Genomic DNA, 18,096 nt, shown 5'->3' with positions numbered 1-18,096 from the left:
CTCCTCCCTTCCCTTCCCCTCCTCTCCCCTCCCCTCCCCTCCCCTCCCGTCCCCTCCCCTCCCCTCCCCTCCCATCCCATCCCCTCCCATCCCCTCCGCTCCCTTCTCCACCCCTCCTCTCCCCTCCCTCCCCTCCCCTCCCCTCCCCTCCCCTCCCCTCCCCTATCTTCCCCTCCCCCCCCCTCCCTTCCCCTCCCCTCCCCTCCCTTCCCCTCCCCTCCCCTCCCTTCCCTTCCCTTCCCCTCCCTTCCCTTCCCTTCCCTTCCCCTCCCCTCCCCTCCCTTCCCCTCCCTTTCCCCTCCCTTCCCTTCCCCTCCCCTGCCCTCCCTTCCCATCCCCTCCCTTCCCTTCCCCTTCCCTTCCCTTCCCCTCCCCTCCATTCCACTCCCCTCCCCTCCCCTCCCCTCCCTTCCCATCCCCTCCCCTCCCCTCACCTCCCCTCACCTTCCCTCCCTTCCCTTCCCCTCCCTTCCCCTCCCCTCCCCTCCCTTCCATTCCTTTCCCTTCACTTCCCCTCCCCTCCCTTCCTTTCCCTTCTCCCCTCCCTTCGCCTCCCCTCCCTTCTCCTCTCCTCTCCCATCCCCTCCCCTTCCATCCCCTCCCCTCCTTCCCCTCCCCTCCCTTCCCCTCCCTTCCCTCCCTTCCCATCCTCTCCCCTCCCCTCCCTTCCCCTCCCTTCCCCTCCTGTCCCATCCCCTCCCTTCCCTTGCCTTCCCATCCCTTCCCCTCCCCTCCCCTCCCCTCCCCATCCCTCCCTTCCCGTCCTTTCCCTTCTCCTCTCCCCTCAAAGCATCAGCACAGGAGCATCGCTGGAGAGAGCCGAATGGTTTACAATCTATTCGGAGATTTAATTTAAAAAGTTTTTCCACTGAATCCACAGACTCTTCATTGCTGCAGAACAGATTAAGTGTTGCGCAAGTCAAGTATTGTAATGTATGTTAGTGTTTTGTTTTTCTGTATGTGTAATTTTCTATTCTTAAATAAATCCCAATTGTTACTGTTAGCCTGAATGTAGTAATTTGATAGCGTGAAATCAGAACATAGTAATGGGAGATATACCTATTCTGCTGACCATGCACTAGTAATATGCTGAACATAATGGGGATATTCATATTTTGGCTGAATGCATTTGCTTATAAGGCTTAATATAAGAACATACGAAGAAGGAGCAGGAGTTGGCCATTTGATCCCCTCCAGCCTGCTCTGCCATTTAATGAGATCATGGCTGATCTTCGACCTCAACTCCACTTGCCTGCACTATCCGCATATCCCTTGATTCCCTTAATACCTAAAAATCTATCGATCTCTGTCTTGAAAGACTGAGCCTCCAGAACCCTCTGGGTTAGAGAATTCTGAAGATTCGCTACCCTCTGAATGAAGAAATTCCTCCTCATCTCAGTCCTCAATGGCCATCCCCTTATTCTGAAACTGTGACCCCTGGTTCTAAACTCCTCAGCCAGAGGAAACATCCTCCCTGCATCTACCCTGTCAAGCCCTGTACGAGTTCTGTATGTTTCAATGAGATGACTTCTCGTTGTTCTAAACTCGAGAGAATATCGGCCTAGTCTACTCAATCTCTCCTCATAGGACAATCCTCCCATCCCAGGAATCAGTCTGGTGATCCTTCATTGCACTCTCTCTGTGGCAAGTATATCCTTCCTTAGGTAAGGAGACCCAAACTGTACACAATACTCCAGCTGTGGTCTCACCAGGGCCCTGTATAATTGCAGTAAATGTCTTTACTCTGAAGCTCAAATCCTCCTGTAATGAAGGCCAACATACCATTTTGCTTTCTCAATTGCTTGCCCTACCTGCATGGTAACTTTCAGTGATTTGTGCACAAGGACAGCCAGGTCCCTCTGCACACCAACATTTATCCAATCTCTCATCATTTAAAAAAAAAAAATCTGCTTTCCTAGTTTCCTACCAAAGTGGATAACTTCACATTTCTCTGCATTATATTCCAGTTGCCATGTTCTTGCCCAGTCGCTTGGCCTGTCTATATCCCCTTGAAGCCTCTTTTCATCCTCCTCACAACTTACATTTTGGTAGAAATGATGAAGATTAGAAATGTACTCACTGTGCTGGTGAAGTTGAAAGTGTGCAGTAACCAGAGTAATTCTAACCTGCCGCAGGTTAGTGTTCTGACTGATTGTTGACAGGCTGTGTCACTGAGAAAGTCATGAGTATCGGTAAGGATTAATACTGCCTGACCAACTGGTAATCTTACCTAGAAATGACTGCTGGTGATATTAGTTGATGGACGCTTGGTATATAGCGAGCTGGAGAAATACCACAAAGTATATCTCCGCAAGATCCTGCAAATCCCCTGGGAGGACAGACGCACCAACGTCGGTGTTCTCGAGCAGGCCAACATCCCCAGCATCGAAGCCCTGACCACACTCGTCCGGCTCCGTTGGGCAGGCCACATTGTCCGCATGGCCCAGACACATGATTCCCAAAGCAAGCGCTCTACTCGGAACTCCTACACGACAAGCGATCCCTAAGTGGGCAGAGGAACATTTCAAGGACACCCTCAAAGCCTCCCTGATAAAGTGCAACATCCCCACTGACACCCGGGAGCCCCTAGCCAAAGACCGCCCTAAGTGGAGGAAGTGCATCCGGGAGGGTGTTGAGCACCTTGAGTCTTGTCGCCGAGAGCATGCAGATCCCAAACGCAGGCAGTGAAAGGAGCGTGCGGCAAACCAGTCCCACCCTCCCTTTCCCTCAACCACCTGTGTCTGTCCCACCTGTGACAGGGACTGTAATCCCCATATTGGACTGTTCAGTCACCTGAGAACTCACTTTTAGTGTGGAAGCAAGTCTTCCTCGACTCCGAAGGACTGCCTGTGATGATGATAACATAGGAAGTTCCAGTGTTTGCTCTTAAGTTGGAACATTAGCTTATTTACAATACAGAGGTTAAGACGTATGTTTCAAATCACAGCAAGTGTAATGACATAGGAAGACAATAAGTGAATACTAGGAAGACTTGCATTTCTATAGCGCCTTTCTCAACCACCAGACGTCCCAAAGCACTTGAGGATAAGGGGTAGGCCGTTTAGGACTGAAATGAGGAGAAACTTCTTCACTCAGAGAGTTGTTAACCTGTGGAATTCCCTACCGCAGAGAGTTGTTGATGCCAGTTCATTGGATATATTCAAGAGAGAGTTAGATGTGGCCCTTAGGGCTAAAGGGATCAGACGGTATGGAGAGAAAGCAGGAAAGGGGTACTGAGGTGAATGATCAGCCATGATCTTATTGAATGGTGGTGCAGGCTCGAAGGGCCGAATGGCCTACTCCTGCACCTATTTTCTATGTTTCTATGTTTCTATGTTTACAGCAAGCGACTTTCAGCAGGGCAGAAAAAAACTTCAAGATGTCCTTAAAACCTCCTTGGAAAACGTGTAACATCATCATCGTCTGTTAGGAATCCTTGTCCCAAGACCAGCTCAATTGGAGGAGTAGCATTCGCAAAGGCTCCGAGCACCTTGAGTCTCAAGGTCAGGAGCACTCAAACACAGCCCACCCCCTCCCCCAACCCTTCAACCATCACCTGCCCCACCTGTGGCCGTGTCTATAGATCCCACAGGTTCACGGGCTCACAGGCCGCCTGCAATTTCTGCGGTCTGGAGGAGTCCGTGTTCCATGTGTTTATGGAGTGTGCGAGGTTGCAGCCCCATGTTCCATTATTTAAAGGGGCTGCTCCTCAATTTCTGGCTGCACTTCAATCCCACACTCCTGATCTTTGGGCACCCTGTGCGGAGGGGAGCGGGCAGGTCCGAGGGCCTCCTCGTAGGACTGCTCCTGGGCCTGGCCAAGGGAGCCATCAGCCGGTCCAGGCAGCGGGCGGTCGAGGGGGTCGTTCAGCCCCGACTGCCTGCCTCTCTTCCGTGGTTACATCCGAGCCGGGGTGTCCCTGGAGATGGAGCACGCGGTGTCCACCGGTACGCTCGCGGCCTTCCGCGAGAGGTGGGCGCGGAGGGACTGGAGTGCATCATCATCCCCGGCAACCACATTCTAATTTGATTTTATTTGTTTTAAAGTTTAATTTGTTTTAATTGCCGGTTCTTAGTGTCCCCCTCCCCTTTTATAAGGGGCACTTGTAAAATATATGGTTTCAATGCCCCCCCAAAAAATTTTTAAAAACACAAAAAAACCCAAAAAAAACATTTATTAGAAAAAGGGGCAGTTACGTGTCTGGAATGTCCCCCAGATCGGGGGGCACTTGATCTAATGTTTATTTTGTTCCCCCCCCCCAAAGAGTTGTGGGCCCTACACAGGACTCATTAGGTAACCTTAGAACCCATTATATTGGTGCAGAAGCAAGGCATCCTGGACTCCAGGGTTCTGCCTAAGAAGAGGAAGAAGTGACTATGAAGTACTTTTTGAAGTGTAGTCACTGTTGTAATGATGACACAAAACTAGGTGGGATTGTAAGTTGTGAGGAGGATGCAAAGATGCTGCAAGGCGATTGAGATAGGTTGAGTGAGTGGGCAAACACATGGCAGATGCAGTATAACGTGGATAAATGTGAAGTTATCCATTTTGGTAGGAAAAACCGTAAAGACAAAGTATTACTTATAGGTGATGGCTTGGGAAGTGTCAATGTACAGAGGGACCTGGGTGTGCTTGTACACCAGTCATTGAAAGCAAACATGCCGGTGCAGCAAGCAGTTAGGAAGGCAAATGGTATGTTGGCCTTCATTGCAAGAGGATTTGAGTACAGAAGCAAGGATGTCTTACTCCAGTTATACAGGGCCTTGGTGAGACCGCACCTAGAGTATTGTATACAGTTTGGGTCTCCTTACCTCAGGAGGGAGTGCAGCGAAGGTTCACCAGACTGATTCCTGGGATGACAGGACTGGCGTATGAGGAGAGATTGGTCGACTGGGCCTGTATTCACTCGAGTTTAGAAGAATGAGAGGGGATCTCATTGAAAGGTATAATATTCTGATGGGAATGGACAGACTGGATGCGGGGAGGATGTTTCCCCGGGGCTGGGAAGTCTCGAACAAGGGGTCACAGTCTCAGGATACGGGCTAGGAAATTTGGGACCGAGATGAGGAGAAATGTTTTCACTCAGAGGGTGGTGAACCTGTGGAATTCTCCACCACAGAAGGCTGTGGAGGCCAAGTCACTGAATATATTTAAGAGGGAGATAGATAGATTTCTAGACACAAAAGACATCAAGGGGTTTGGGGAAAAAGCGGGAATATGGTGTTGAGATAGAGGATCAGCCATGATCATATTGAGTGGCAGTACAGGTTCGAAGGGCCGAATGGCCTACTCCTGCTCCTATTGTCTATGTTTCTATGTTTCTATGTAGGAAAAAAGGCAGCCAATTTGCGCACAGCAAGCTTCCATAAGCAGCAATGTGATAATGACCAGATAATCTATTTTTAGTGATGTTGATTGAGGGATAAATATTGTCCAGGATACTGGGAATAACTCCCCTGCTCTGCTTTGAAATCGTGCCATGGGATCTTTTACGTCCACCTGAGAGAGCAGATGGGGCCGCAATTTAACATCTCATCCGAAAGACGGCCCCTCCGACAGTGCGGCGCTCCCTCAGTACTGCCCCTCCGACAGTCCGTCGCTCCCTCAGTAGTGTCCCTCCGACAGTGCGGTGCTCCCTCAGTAGTGCCCCTACGACAGTGCGGTGCTCCCTCAGTACTGCCCCTCCGACAGTCCGTCGCTCCCTCATTACTGCCCCTCCGACAGTGCGGCGCTCACTCTGTACTGCCCCTCCGACAGTGCGGCACTCCCTCAGTACTGCCCCTCCGAAAGTACGGCGCTCCCTCAGTACTGCCCCTCTGACAGTGCGGCGCTCCCTCAGTACTGCCCCTCTGACAGTGCGGCGCTCCCTCCGTACCGCCCCTCCGACAGTGTGGCGCTCCCTCAGTCCTGCCCCTCTGACAGTACGTAGCTCCCTCAGTACTGCCCCTCCCACAGTGCGACACTCCCTCAGTACTGCCCCTCCTACAGTGTGGCACTCCCTCAGTACTGTCCCTACGACAGTGTGGCACTCCCTCAGTAGTGCCCCTCCGACAGTGTAACACTCCCTCAGTACTGCCCCTCCCACAGTGTGGCACTCCCTCAGTACTGTCCCTCCGACAGTGTGGCACTCCCTCAGTACTACCCCTCCGACAGTTCTGCGCTCCGTTAGCATTGCACTGGGAGTGTCAGCCTGGATTTATGTGCTCGAGTCCCTGGAGTAGCTTGGAACCCACAAACATCTGACTCAATGGCGAGTGTGCTACCCACTGAAACACCGCTGACACAGTTAACAGTATCCCCAGTGTTGACACTGCTACAGCCTGGGAAACAAGCCAGGTCAGTGATGCAAAACATTGGGCTTATCAAGCCCTACAACCTCAGCTTGTCGCACCTCATTCCTTGGAGTCCAAAGGTGAAGCAGTGAATACCGTGAAATCTGTGACCTGTGCCCTCTCTCAGATACCATTCCTTTAAAGTCCACAGTCACTTTCAACGTGTCATTGTGAAAGTTTGATGGAGGAAGGGATCTAATGATCTGAAGACCCTGTGACTCCAGACAGGTAGCAGGCTAGGAAGATAAGGTGATTAAGAAGGCATACGGAATACTTGCCTTTATTAGCCGAGGCTTGGAATACAAGAGCAGGGAGGTTATGCTTGCACTGTATAAAACACTAGTTAGACCACAGCTGGAGTACTGCATGCAGGTCTGGTCACCACATTACAGGAAAGATGTGATTGCACTGGAGAGGGTACAGAGGAGATTTACCAGGATATTGCCGGGACTGGAGAATTTTAGCGATGAGGAAAGATTGGATAGGCTGGAGTTGTTTTCTTTGGAACAGAGGAGGCTGAGGGGAGACCTGATTGAGGTGTATAAAATGATGAGGGGCCTGGATAGAGTGGATAGGAAGGACATGTTTCCCTGGGCAGAGGGGTCAACAACCAGGGGGCACAGATTTAAAGTAATTGGGGGGAGGTTTAGTGGGGATTTGAGGGGAAATGTCTTCACCCAGAGGGTGGTGGGGGTCTGGAACTCACGGCCTGAAAGGGTGGTAGAGGCAGAAACCCTCACCACATCTTAAAAGTACCTGGATGTGCACCTGAAGTGCCGTAACCTGCAGGGCTACGGACCCAGAGCTGGAAAGTGGGATTAGGCTGGGTAGCTCTTGGTCGGCCGGCACGGACACGATGGGCCGAATGGTCTCCTTCTGCTTCATACTCTATCGATGATTCTATGGTTTTGTGGTTAAATTCGGTACTGCTTGTGACCCTAATCCGGGATTATGGTCGAGCAGTTGACGCACTTCGGTTTGTGACAGACACGGGTCTAGTTTTGAGAAATCTAGATATTAATAAGCACAGAGAATTTAATTTTCTCTCTCTCTCTCTCTTTCTCTTTCTGTAACAAGGTTCATGCAATATTTAAAGTCCATATATTTCCCAACACATGCACCTTTGACTTGCCTGTGTTCGATCAGAACTTCGTGCGAAAGTGTCACAGTGAGTCAGCAGTCCAGTTTAAATCGCTCTCCATTTCTATTGCCGCTTCGCTCTTTCACTGCACCAGACGGCCACGAAACTGCTCTGATTCCAACACTGCACTCAGCTCTGATCATCCGAATGTGAAAATGAACGTGAATAATCTCGACATCGCTGTCAGTCTGTGAACAACAAATAACGTGGGTTTATTTATGGTTAACATCATGATGTATGTATCGATGTATCTATGCAGCATATTTACCTCTGAGTCAGAAGGTCAGGGGCTTGAGCGCATGAATCTCGGCTGAAACTGCAGGCAGTGCTGAGGGAGCGCCGCACTGTCGGAGGGGCATTACTGAGGGAGCAATGCACTGTCGGAGGGACAGTACTGAGGGAGTGCCGCACTGTCGGAGGGGCAGTACTGAGGGACTGCCGCACTGTCAGAGGGGCAGTACTGAGGGAGCGCTGCACTGTCAGAGGGGCAGTACTGAGGGAGCGCTGCACTGTCGGAGGGACAGTATTGAGGGACTGCCGCACTGTCAGAGGGGCAGTACTGAGGGAGCGCTGCACTGTCGGAGGGGCAGTACTGAGGGAGTGCTGCACTGTCGGAGGGACGGTACTGAGGGAGTGCTGCACTGTTGGAGGGGCAGTACTGAGGGAGCACCGCACTGTCGGAGGGGCAGTATTGAGAGAGCGCTGCACTGTCGGAGGGGCAGTACTGAGGGAGCTCCGCAGTGTCGGAGGGACAGTCCTGAGGGAGACCCGCACTGTCGGAGGGACAGTACTGAGGGAGTGCCGCACTTTCGGAGGGACAGTATTGAGGGAGCGTTGAACTGTCGGAGGGGCAGTACTGAGGGAGCACCGCACTGTCGGAGGGGCAGTCCTGAGGGAGTGCCGCACTGTCGGAGGGGCAGTCCTGAGGGAGTGCCGCACTGTCGGAGGGGCAGTCCTGAGGGAGCACCGCACTGTCGGAGGGGCAGCACTGAGGGAGCACCGCACTGTCGGAGGGGCATTGCTGAGGGAGCCCCGCACTGTCGGAGGGGCAGTGCTGAGGGAGCCCCGCACTGTCGGAGGGACAGTATTGAGGGAGCAATGCACTGTCGGAGGGGCAGTACTGAGGGAGTGCCGCACTGTCGGAGGGGCAGTACTGAGGGAGCAATGCACTGTTGGAGGGGCAGTACTGAGGGAGTGCCGCACTGTCGGAGGGGCAGTACTGAGGGAGCTCCGCACTGTCTGAGGGACAGTACTGAGGGAGCGATGCACTGTCGGAGGGGCAGTACTGAGGGAGTGCCGCACTGTCGGAGGGGCAGTACTGAGGGAGCAATGCACTGTCGGAGGGGCAGTACTGAGGGAGTGCCGCACTGTCGGAGGGACAGTACTGAGGGAGCAATGCACTGTCGGAGGGGCAGTACTGAGGGAGCCCCGCACTGTCGGAGGGGCAGTGCTGAGGGAGCCCCGCACTGTCGGAGGGGCAGTGCTGAGGGAGCCCCGCACTGTCGGAGGGGCAGTGCTGAGGGAGCACCGCACTGTCGGAAGGGCAGTGGTGAGGGAGTGCCGCACTGTCGGAGGGGCAGTACTGAGGGAGTGCCGCAGTGTCAGAGGGGCAGTACTGAGGGAGCGCCGCACTGTCGGAGGGGCGGTACTGAGGGAGCACCGCACTGTTGGTGGGGCAGTACTGAGGGAGTGCCGCACTGTCGGAGGGGCAGTACTGAGGGAGCGTTGCATTGTCGGAGGGGCAGTCTTTCAGATGAGGTGTTAAACCGAGGTCCTGTCTGCCCTCTCAGGTCGACGGAAAAGATCCCATGGCAGTATTTGGAAGAAGAGCAGGGGGAGTTCTCCCCGGTGTCCTGGGGCCAATATTTATCCCTCAATCAACATCACTAAAACAGATTATCTGGTCATTAACACATTGCTGTGTGTGGGATCTTGCTGTGCACAAATTGGCTGTTGTGTTTCCACATTACAACAGTGACTACACTCTAAACATGATACATTGGCTGTAAAGCGCTTTGCGACGTCAGGTGGTCATGAAAGGCGCTATATAAATGCAAGTCTGCCTTTTTAATATATATTCATGGTCTTCTCTCACTGCTGCTTGTGGGAGCTTACTGTGCACATTATGCTGCTATCGAGATTGCATTTCACATTAGAACAGTGACTGCAGTTCAGCAACAAAAATAATGTGCATTTATATAGCGCTGTTAAAGTAGCAAAATATCCCAAGTTGCTTCACAGGAGAGTTGTCCAACAAAATTGACACCGAGCCATATAAAAAGAAATTAGGGCAGGTGACCAAAAGCTTGGTGAAAGGGGTCGGTTTTAAGTTGTGTCTTGAAGGAGGAGAGAGAGGTGGAGAGGTGGAGAGGTTTAGGGAGGGAGTTCCAGAGCTTGGGGCCCAGGCAACAGAAGGCACGGCCACCGATGGTGGAGCGATTATAATCAGGGATGCTCAAGAGACCAGAATTGGAGGAATGCAGATATCTCAGAGGCTGGAGATTACAGAGATAGGGAGGGGCGAGGGCCATGGAAGGATTTGTAAACAAGAATGAGAATTTTGAAATCAAGGCGTCGCTTAACCGGGAGCCAATGTAGGCTAGCGGGCACAGGGGGTGATGGGTGAGTGGGACTTGGCGTGAGTTAGGACACGGGGCAGCGAGCACAGAGGGTGATGGGTGAGCGGGACTCAGTATCAGTTAGGACACGGGTCAGTGAGCACAGGGAGTGATGGGTGAGCGGGACTTGGTGTGAGTTAGGACACGGGGCAGTGAGCACAGGGGGTGATGTGTGAGCGGGACTTGGTGTGAGTTAGGACACGGGGCAGTGAGCACAGGGGGTGATGGGTGAGCGGGACTGGGTGTGAGTTAGGACACGGGGCAGTGAGCACAGGGGGTGATGGGTGAGTGGGACTCGGTGCGAGTTAGGACACGGGGCAGTGAGGATAGGGGGTGATGGGTGAGCGGGACTCGGTGTGAGTTAGGACACGGGGCAGTGAGCACAGGGGGTGATGGGTGAGCGGGACTCGGTGTGAGTTAGGACACGGGGCAGTGAGCACAGGGGGTGATGTGTGAGCGGGACTTGGTGTGAGTTAGGACACGGGGCAGTGAGCACATGGGGTGATGGGTGAGCGGGACTGGGTGTGAGTTAGGACACGGGGCAGTGAGCACAGGGGGTGATGGGTGAGTGGGACTCGGTGCGAGTTAGGACACGGGGCAGTGAGGATAGGGGGTGATGGGTGAGCGGGACTCGGTACGAGTTAGGACACGGGGCAGTGAGCACATGGGGTGATGGGTGAGCGGGACTGGGTGTGAGTTAGGACACGGGGCAGTGAGGATAGGGGGTGATGGGTGAGCGGGACTCGGTACGAGTTAGGACACGGGGCAGTGAGCACAGGGGATGATGGGTGAGTGGGACTCGGTGCGAGTTAGGACACGGGGCAGTGAGGATAGGGGGTGATGGGTGAGCGGGACTCGGTACGAGTTAGGACACGGGGCAGTGAGCACATGGGGTGATGGGTGAGCGGGACTGGGTGTGAGTTAGGACACGGGGCAGTGAGGATAGGGGGTGATGGGTGAGCGGGACTCGGTACGAGTTAGGACACGGGGCAGCCGAGCTTTGGATCACCTCACGATTACGTAGGGTAGAATGTGGGAGGCCAGCCAGGGGTGCGTTGGAATCGTCAATTCGAGACATAACCAAGGCATGGATGAGAGTTTCAGCAGCAGATGAATTGAGGCAGGGTTGGAGACGGGCGATGCTAATTGAGTGGAAATAGACGGTCTTAGTTATGCCGTGGATATGTGGTCGGATGCCCATTTCTGGGTCAAATACCACACCGAGGTTGCGAACAGTCTGGTTCAGCCTCAGACAGGAGTTGGGGAGAGGGATGGAGTCAGTGTTGAGGGAATAGAGTTTGTGGTGGGGACTGAAAACAATGGCTCCGATCTTCCCAATATTTAATTGGATAAAATTTCTGTTTACCCAGAATTGGATGTCGGACAAACAGTCTGACGATGTAGAGACCGGGGAGGGATCGAGAGAGGTGGTGGTGAGGTAGAGCTGGGTGTCGGCCGCGTACATGTGGAAACTGACGCTGTGTATTCGGATGATGTCACCAAGGGGCATCATGGAGATGAGAAACAGGAGAGGACCAAGGATAGATCCTTGGGGGACACCAGGGGTAACGATGAGGGGGCGGGAAGAGATGCCGTTACAAGTGATTCTCTGGCTACGATTAGATCGATAAGAATGGAACCAGGGGAGTGCAGTCGCTCCCAGCTGGACATTGCTGGAGAGGTGTTCAAGAAGGATAGAATGGTCAACCATGTCAAAGGCTGCAGACAGGTCAGAGGGACAAGGAGAGATTGTTTACCTACAGTGTCTGCTGTGGTTCAGTGGGTATCACACTCGCATCTGCAGTGTCCCTCCGACAGTGCGGCGCTCCCTCAGTACTGCCCCTCCGACAGTGCGGCGCTCCCTCAGTACTGCCCCTCCGACAGTGCGGCACTCCCTCAGTACTGCCCCTCCGACAGTGCGGCGCTCCCTCAGTACTGCCCCTCCGACAGTGCGGCGCTCCCTCAGTACTGCCCCTCCGACAGTGCGGCGCTCCCTCAGTACTGCCCCTCCGACAGTGCGGCGCTCCCTCAGTACTGCCCCTCCGACAGTGCGGCGCTCCCTCAGTACTGCCCCTCCGACAGTGCGGCGCTCCCTCAGTACTGCCCCTCCGATAGTACGGCGCTCCCTCAGTACCGCCCCTCCGACAGTGCGGCGCTCCCTCAGTACTGCCCCTCCGACAGTGCGGCGCTCCCTCAGTATCACCCCTCCGACAGTGCGGCACTCCCTCAGTACTGCCCCTCCGACAGTCCCACGCTCCCTCAGTACTGCCCCTCCGACAGTGCAGCGCTCCCTCAGTACCGCCCCTCCGACAGTCCGGCGCTCCATCAGTACTGCCCCTCCGACAGTGCGGCGCTCCCTCAGTACTGCCCCTCCGACAGTGCGGCGCTCCCTCAGTACTGCCCCTCCGACAGTGCAGCGCTCCCTCAGTACTGCCACTCCGACAGTGCGGCACTCCCTCAGTACTGCACTGGAGTGTCAAATTCAGTTCATTAAATAAAGCTGCAATTAATAAGCTGATATCAATAGCAGTAATTAGTTATCAGTTGTGCTACCAATGTGGTAATTAGTATCAGTAATGGTTACCAGGTAACTACTGGATTCTCGTAAAACAAATCTCCTTTAGGGACAGAAATTTGCTGTCCATACGCAGACTGGCCTCTATGTGATTCGTAACCCATCACGTCATCATCATTATGGGCAGTCCCTCGAAATCGAGGAAGACTTGCTTCCATTCCAAAAGTGAGTTCTCGGGTGACTGAACAGTCCAATACGGGAATTACAGTCCCTGTCACAGGTGGGACAGACAGTGGTTGAGGGAAGGGGAGGGTGGGACTGGTTTGCCGCACGCTCCTTCCGCTGCCTGCGCTTGCTTTCTGCACGCTCTCGGCGATGAGACTCGAGGTGCTCAGCGCCCTCCCGGATGCACTTCCTCCACTTAGGGCGGACTGGTCTTTGGCCAGGGACTCCCAGGTGTCAGTGGGGATGTTGCACTTTACCAGGGAGGCTTTGAGGGTGTCCCTTGTAACGTTTCCTCTGCCCGCCTTTGGCTCACTTGCCATGTATGAGTTCCGAGTGGAGCGTTTGCTTTGGGAGTCTCGTGTCAGGCATGCGGACAATGTGGCCCTGCCCAGCGGAGCTGGTCGAGTGTGGTCAGTGCTTCGATCAACAGATTGATTAAGAGGCGAAAAATAGAGTATGAGAGTAAACTTACAAGGAACATAAAAACCGACTGCAAAAGTTTCTACAAGTACGTGAAAAGTAAAAGATTAGTGAAGACAGAAACGGGAGAAATTGTTATGGGGAAGAAGGAAACGGCAGAACAATTAAATAAATACTTCGGTTCTGTCTTCACGGAAGAGGACACAAATAACGTCCCAGAAATGCTCGGGAACCAAGGGTCAAGTGAGCAAGAGGAACTAAGGGAAATGATAATTAGTCAGAAAATAGTGCTGGAGAAACTAATGGGACTGAAGGCCGATAAATCCCCAATACTCTGCATCCCAGAGCACTAAAAGAGGTAACCATGGAAATCGTAGACACATTAGTTGTCACCTTCCAAAATTCTATAGATTATGGAACAGTTCCTGCAGATTGGAGGGTGGCAAATGTAACCCAACTATTTAAAAAAGAAGGGAGAGAGAAAATGGGGAACTACAGACCAGTTAGCCAAATGTCAGTAGTAGGGAAAATGCTGGAATCTGTTATAAAGGATGTGATAATGGCACACTTAGATAATATCAATGGGATATAACCAAGTCAACATGGATTTATGAAAGGAAAATCACGTTTGACAAACCTACTGGAGTTTTTTAAGGATGTAACTGATAGAATAGATAAGGGAGAACCAGTGGATGTAGTGTATTTGGATTTTCAGAAGGCCTTTGATAAAGTCCCACATAAGAGGTTAGTGTGCAAAATTAAAGCAGATAGGTTTGGAGGTCATGTATTGGCATGGATTGAAAATTGGTTAACTGACAGGAAACAGAGATATTCACAATGTATATAAATGATTTGGTGAGGGAACCAAATGTAATATTTCCAAGTTTGCTGACGACACAAAATTAGGTGGGATTGTGAGTTGTGAGGAGGTGTCACATAAAAGGTTATTGCACAAGATAAAAGTTCACGGGGTTGGGGGTAATATATTAGCATGGATAGAGGATTGGCTAATGAACAGAAAACAGAGAGTCAGAATAAATGGTTCATTCTCTGGCTGGCAATAAGTAACTAGTGTGGTGCAGCAGGGATCAGTGCTGGGACTCCAATTATTTACAATCTATCTGAACGACTGGGATGAAGGGACTGAGTGTAACGTAGCCAAGTTTGCTGACGAAACCAAGATGGGAGGAAAAGCAATGTGTGAGGAGGACACAAAAAATCTGCAAAAGGACATAGACAGGCTAAGTGAGTGGGCAAAAGTTTGGCAGATGGAGTATAATGTTAGAAAGTGTGAGGTCATGCATTTTGGCAGAAAAAAAACAAAGAGCAAGTTATTATTTAAATGGAGAAAGATTGCAAAGTGCCGCAGTTCAGCGGGACCTGGGGGTACTTGTGCATGAAACACAAAAGGATAGTATGCAGGTACAGCAAGTGACCAGGAAGGCCAAAGGTATCTTGGCCTTTATTGCAAAGGGGATGGAGTATAAAAGCAGGGAAGTCTTGCTACAGTTATACAGGGTAATGGTGAGGCCACACCTGGAATACTGCGTGCAGTTTTGGTTTCCATACTTATGAAAGGATATACTTGCATTGGAGGCAGTTCAGAGAAGGTTCACCAGGTTGATTCCGGAGATGAGGGGGTTGACTTATGAGGAAAGGTTGAGTTCATTGGGCCTCTACTCATTGGAATTCAGAAGAATGAGAGGTGATCTTATTGAAACATATAAGATTATGAGGGGGTTTGACAAGGTGGATGCAGAGAGGATGTTTCCACTGATGGGGAAGACTAGAACTAGAGGGCATGATCTTAGAATAAGGGGACGCCCATTTAAAACAGAAACGAAGAGGAATTTCTTCTCTCAGAGGGTTGTAAATCTGTGGATTTTGCTGCCTCAGAGAACTGTGGAAGCTGGGACATTGAATACATTAAAGACAGAAATAAACAGTTTCTTGAAAGATAAGAGGATAAGGGGTTATGGGGAGCAGGCGGGGAAGTGGAGCTGAGTCCATGATCAGATCAGCTGTGATCTTATTTAATGGCGGAGTAGGCTCGAGGGGCCGAATGGCCTACTTCTGCTCCTATTTTCTACGTCTTTCTATGTTGTTATGTTCTTAAAGACGCTGCAAGGTGATTTAGATAGGTTGAGCGAGTGGGCAAATACATGGCAGATGCAGTAAATGTGGATAAATATGAAGTTATCCACTTTGGTAGGAAAAACATAAGGACAAAGTATTATTAAATGGTGATGGCTTGCGAAGTGTCGATGTACAGAGGGACCTGGGTGTCCTTGTACACCAGTCATTGAAAGCAAACATGCCGGTGCAGCAAACAGTTAGGAAGGCAAATGGTATGTTGGCCTTCATCGCAAGAGGATTTGAGTACAGGAGCAGGGATGTCTTACTACAGTTATACAGGGCCTTGGTGAGACCGCACCTGGAGTATTGTGTGCATTTTTGGTCTCCTTACCTGAGAAAGGATATACTTGCCATAGAGGGAGTGCAGCGAAGGTTCACCAGGCTGATTCCTGGGATGTCAGGACTGGCATATGAGGATAGATTGGGTCGACTAGGCCTGTATTCACTAGAGTTTAGAAGAATGAGAGGGGATCTCATTGAAAGGTATAAAATTCTAATGAGGTTGGACAGACTGGATGCGGGGAGGATGTTTCCCCGGGGCTGGGAAGTCTAGAACAAGGGGTCACACAATCTCAGGATACCGGGGTAGGAAATTTAGGACCGAGAGGAGGAGAAATGCTTTCACTTAGAGGCTGGTGAACGTGTGGAATTCTCTACCACAGAAGGCTGTGGAGGCCAAGTCACTGAATATACTTAAGAGGGAGATTTTTAGATTTCTAGACACAAAAGGCATCAAGGTGTATGGGGAATAAGTGTGAATATGGTGTTGAGATAGAGGATCAGCCATGATTCATATTGAATGGCGGTGCAGGCTCGAAGGGCCGAATGGCCTACTACTGCTCCTGTTTTCTATGTCTCTCTGTGCTGGGGATGTTGGCCTGATCGAGGACACTAACATTGGTGCGTCTGTCCTCCCAGGGGATTTGCAGGATCTTGTGGAGACATTGTTGGTGGTATTTCTCCAGCGACTTGAGGTGTCTATTGTACATGGTCCATATGCACTCTGCTTGGTACAGAGATCAGGAACATACCAGATTGTTGAAATACAAAGTCCTTTAGTGACAGAAGTCTGCTGTCCACACCTAGTGTTGACTCGATGTGATTCATCACCCACAGCATTGTGCTTGGCTCTGAAATGGCCCTGTAAGCTGCCTGTGGGCAATAAATGCTGTCCTTGCCAATGACGCCCATAACCCTAACCTTAAACCTATGGCAGGGGGTGAGACATAGAAACATAGAAAATAGGTGCAGGAGTAGGCCATTCGGCCCTTCGAGCCTGCACCGCCATTCAATATGTTCATGGCTGATCATGCAACTTCAGTACCCCACTCCTGCTTTCTCCCCATACCCCTTGATCCCTTTAGTCGTAAGGGTCACATCTAACTCCCTTTTGAATATATCCAACAAATTGGCCTCAACAACTTTCTGTGGTAGAGAATTCCACAGGTTCACAATTCTCTGAGTGAAGAGATTTCGCCTCATCTCGGTCCTAAATGGCTTACCCCTTATCTTTAGACTGTGACCCCTGGTTCTGCACTTCCCCAACATCGGGAACATTCTTCCTGCACCTAACTTGTCCAATCCCGTCAGAATTTTAAATGTTTCTATGAGGTCGCCTCTCATTCTTCTAAATTCCAGTGAATATAAGCCTAGTCGATCCAGTCTTTCTTCATATGTCAGTCCTGCCATCCCGGGAATCAGTCTGGTGAACCTTCGCTGCACTCCCTCAATAGCAAGAATGTCTTTCCTCAGATTAGGAGACCAAAACTGTACACAATACTCTAGGTGTGGCCTCACCAAGGCCCATTACACTGCTAAGGTTTTAACACCTACAGTGGGGAGAGCATGGGTGGTACCAGATGGAGCATGCAATGCTCTACGTCACAGCTGGCAGGAAGAGACTGGGGCTGGAACATCGTGGGTTTGGAACATTGGGGCTGAAATTGCAGATGGAGGCTTCCCGCGAGCAATTGCCTCTGACCTGAAACATTGCTGGATCCACCTGGTGGTCCGGAAGGAGCGTGGGATTCCGGTGGGGAGGCCTTCTCTTCCCGCGCTGCGGAGCGCGTTCCCGTCCTCCAGGTTCCCACGCAGAAGGTGCAGTCACATGTGACTGCTCAACCAATCAGGTACAGTACTCCACAGTTTTCCCATTAATAGCAATGGCAACTCCGTATCTACGTGTCCTCAGTGCTGTTAATGAGAAAAACACACTAAACACATAGAATAAAAAATAAAAAAACACACCTCACATAATTAAAATTAAAGTTAATAAATATCTTAGAGACAACATTTTTTTCCGAGTTTTTAAAAGTTTTTTAAATTGTGGTTAAAAATAGCTGTAATGCAGTTTTTAAAAATAATATGCGTTTTTTAAATTTAATTTTTATTATATTTTTGTATGTTTTTCAACACTTACGCCTGTAAAATTACGCTATGAGCCTGCTTTTATCGGGTGCAAGAATTTTGAGGACATTTGCTGTGCAAGATATGGTTAAATACCGCAATCTTGCCCTTGCAAATGTTCTCCGCCCGATATGTGTGACAGATCGGAAAACCGGCTTTTGCAATGCTTTCCTGAGTCCGTAGACACTCCGTACGGACCCGCGGAGGCCGGGATTTCCAGCCCATTACATAAGGATGCATCACCTCCAAAGCAAGCATGTCCTTCCTCAGATTAGGAGAGCAGAACTGTGCACTGTGCATCTG

The 18,096-nt window shown here is 51.1% G+C and overlaps 1 long non-coding RNA gene across 1 annotated transcript in view; it reads left to right on the top strand.

Annotated features, from left to right (window-relative positions):
• The first annotated feature begins 7,562 nt into the window (after window positions 1-7,562).
• The window catches only part of LOC139240422 (uncharacterized), a 33,117-nt gene continuing 22,583 nt past the window's right edge, over window positions 7,563-18,096 (top strand). The window contains exon 1 of the long non-coding RNA XR_011588724.1: window positions 7,563-7,679. This is a non-coding gene — a long non-coding RNA (uncharacterized lncRNA). The remainder of the gene's footprint in view (window positions 7,680-18,096) is intronic.

This window comes from Pristiophorus japonicus, chromosome 31 (assembly GCF_044704955.1).
Source record: "Pristiophorus japonicus isolate sPriJap1 chromosome 31, sPriJap1.hap1, whole genome shotgun sequence".
NCBI lineage: Eukaryota > Metazoa > Chordata > Chondrichthyes > Pristiophoridae > Pristiophorus > Pristiophorus japonicus.
This window is presented reverse-complemented; position numbering and strand designations above follow the sequence as displayed.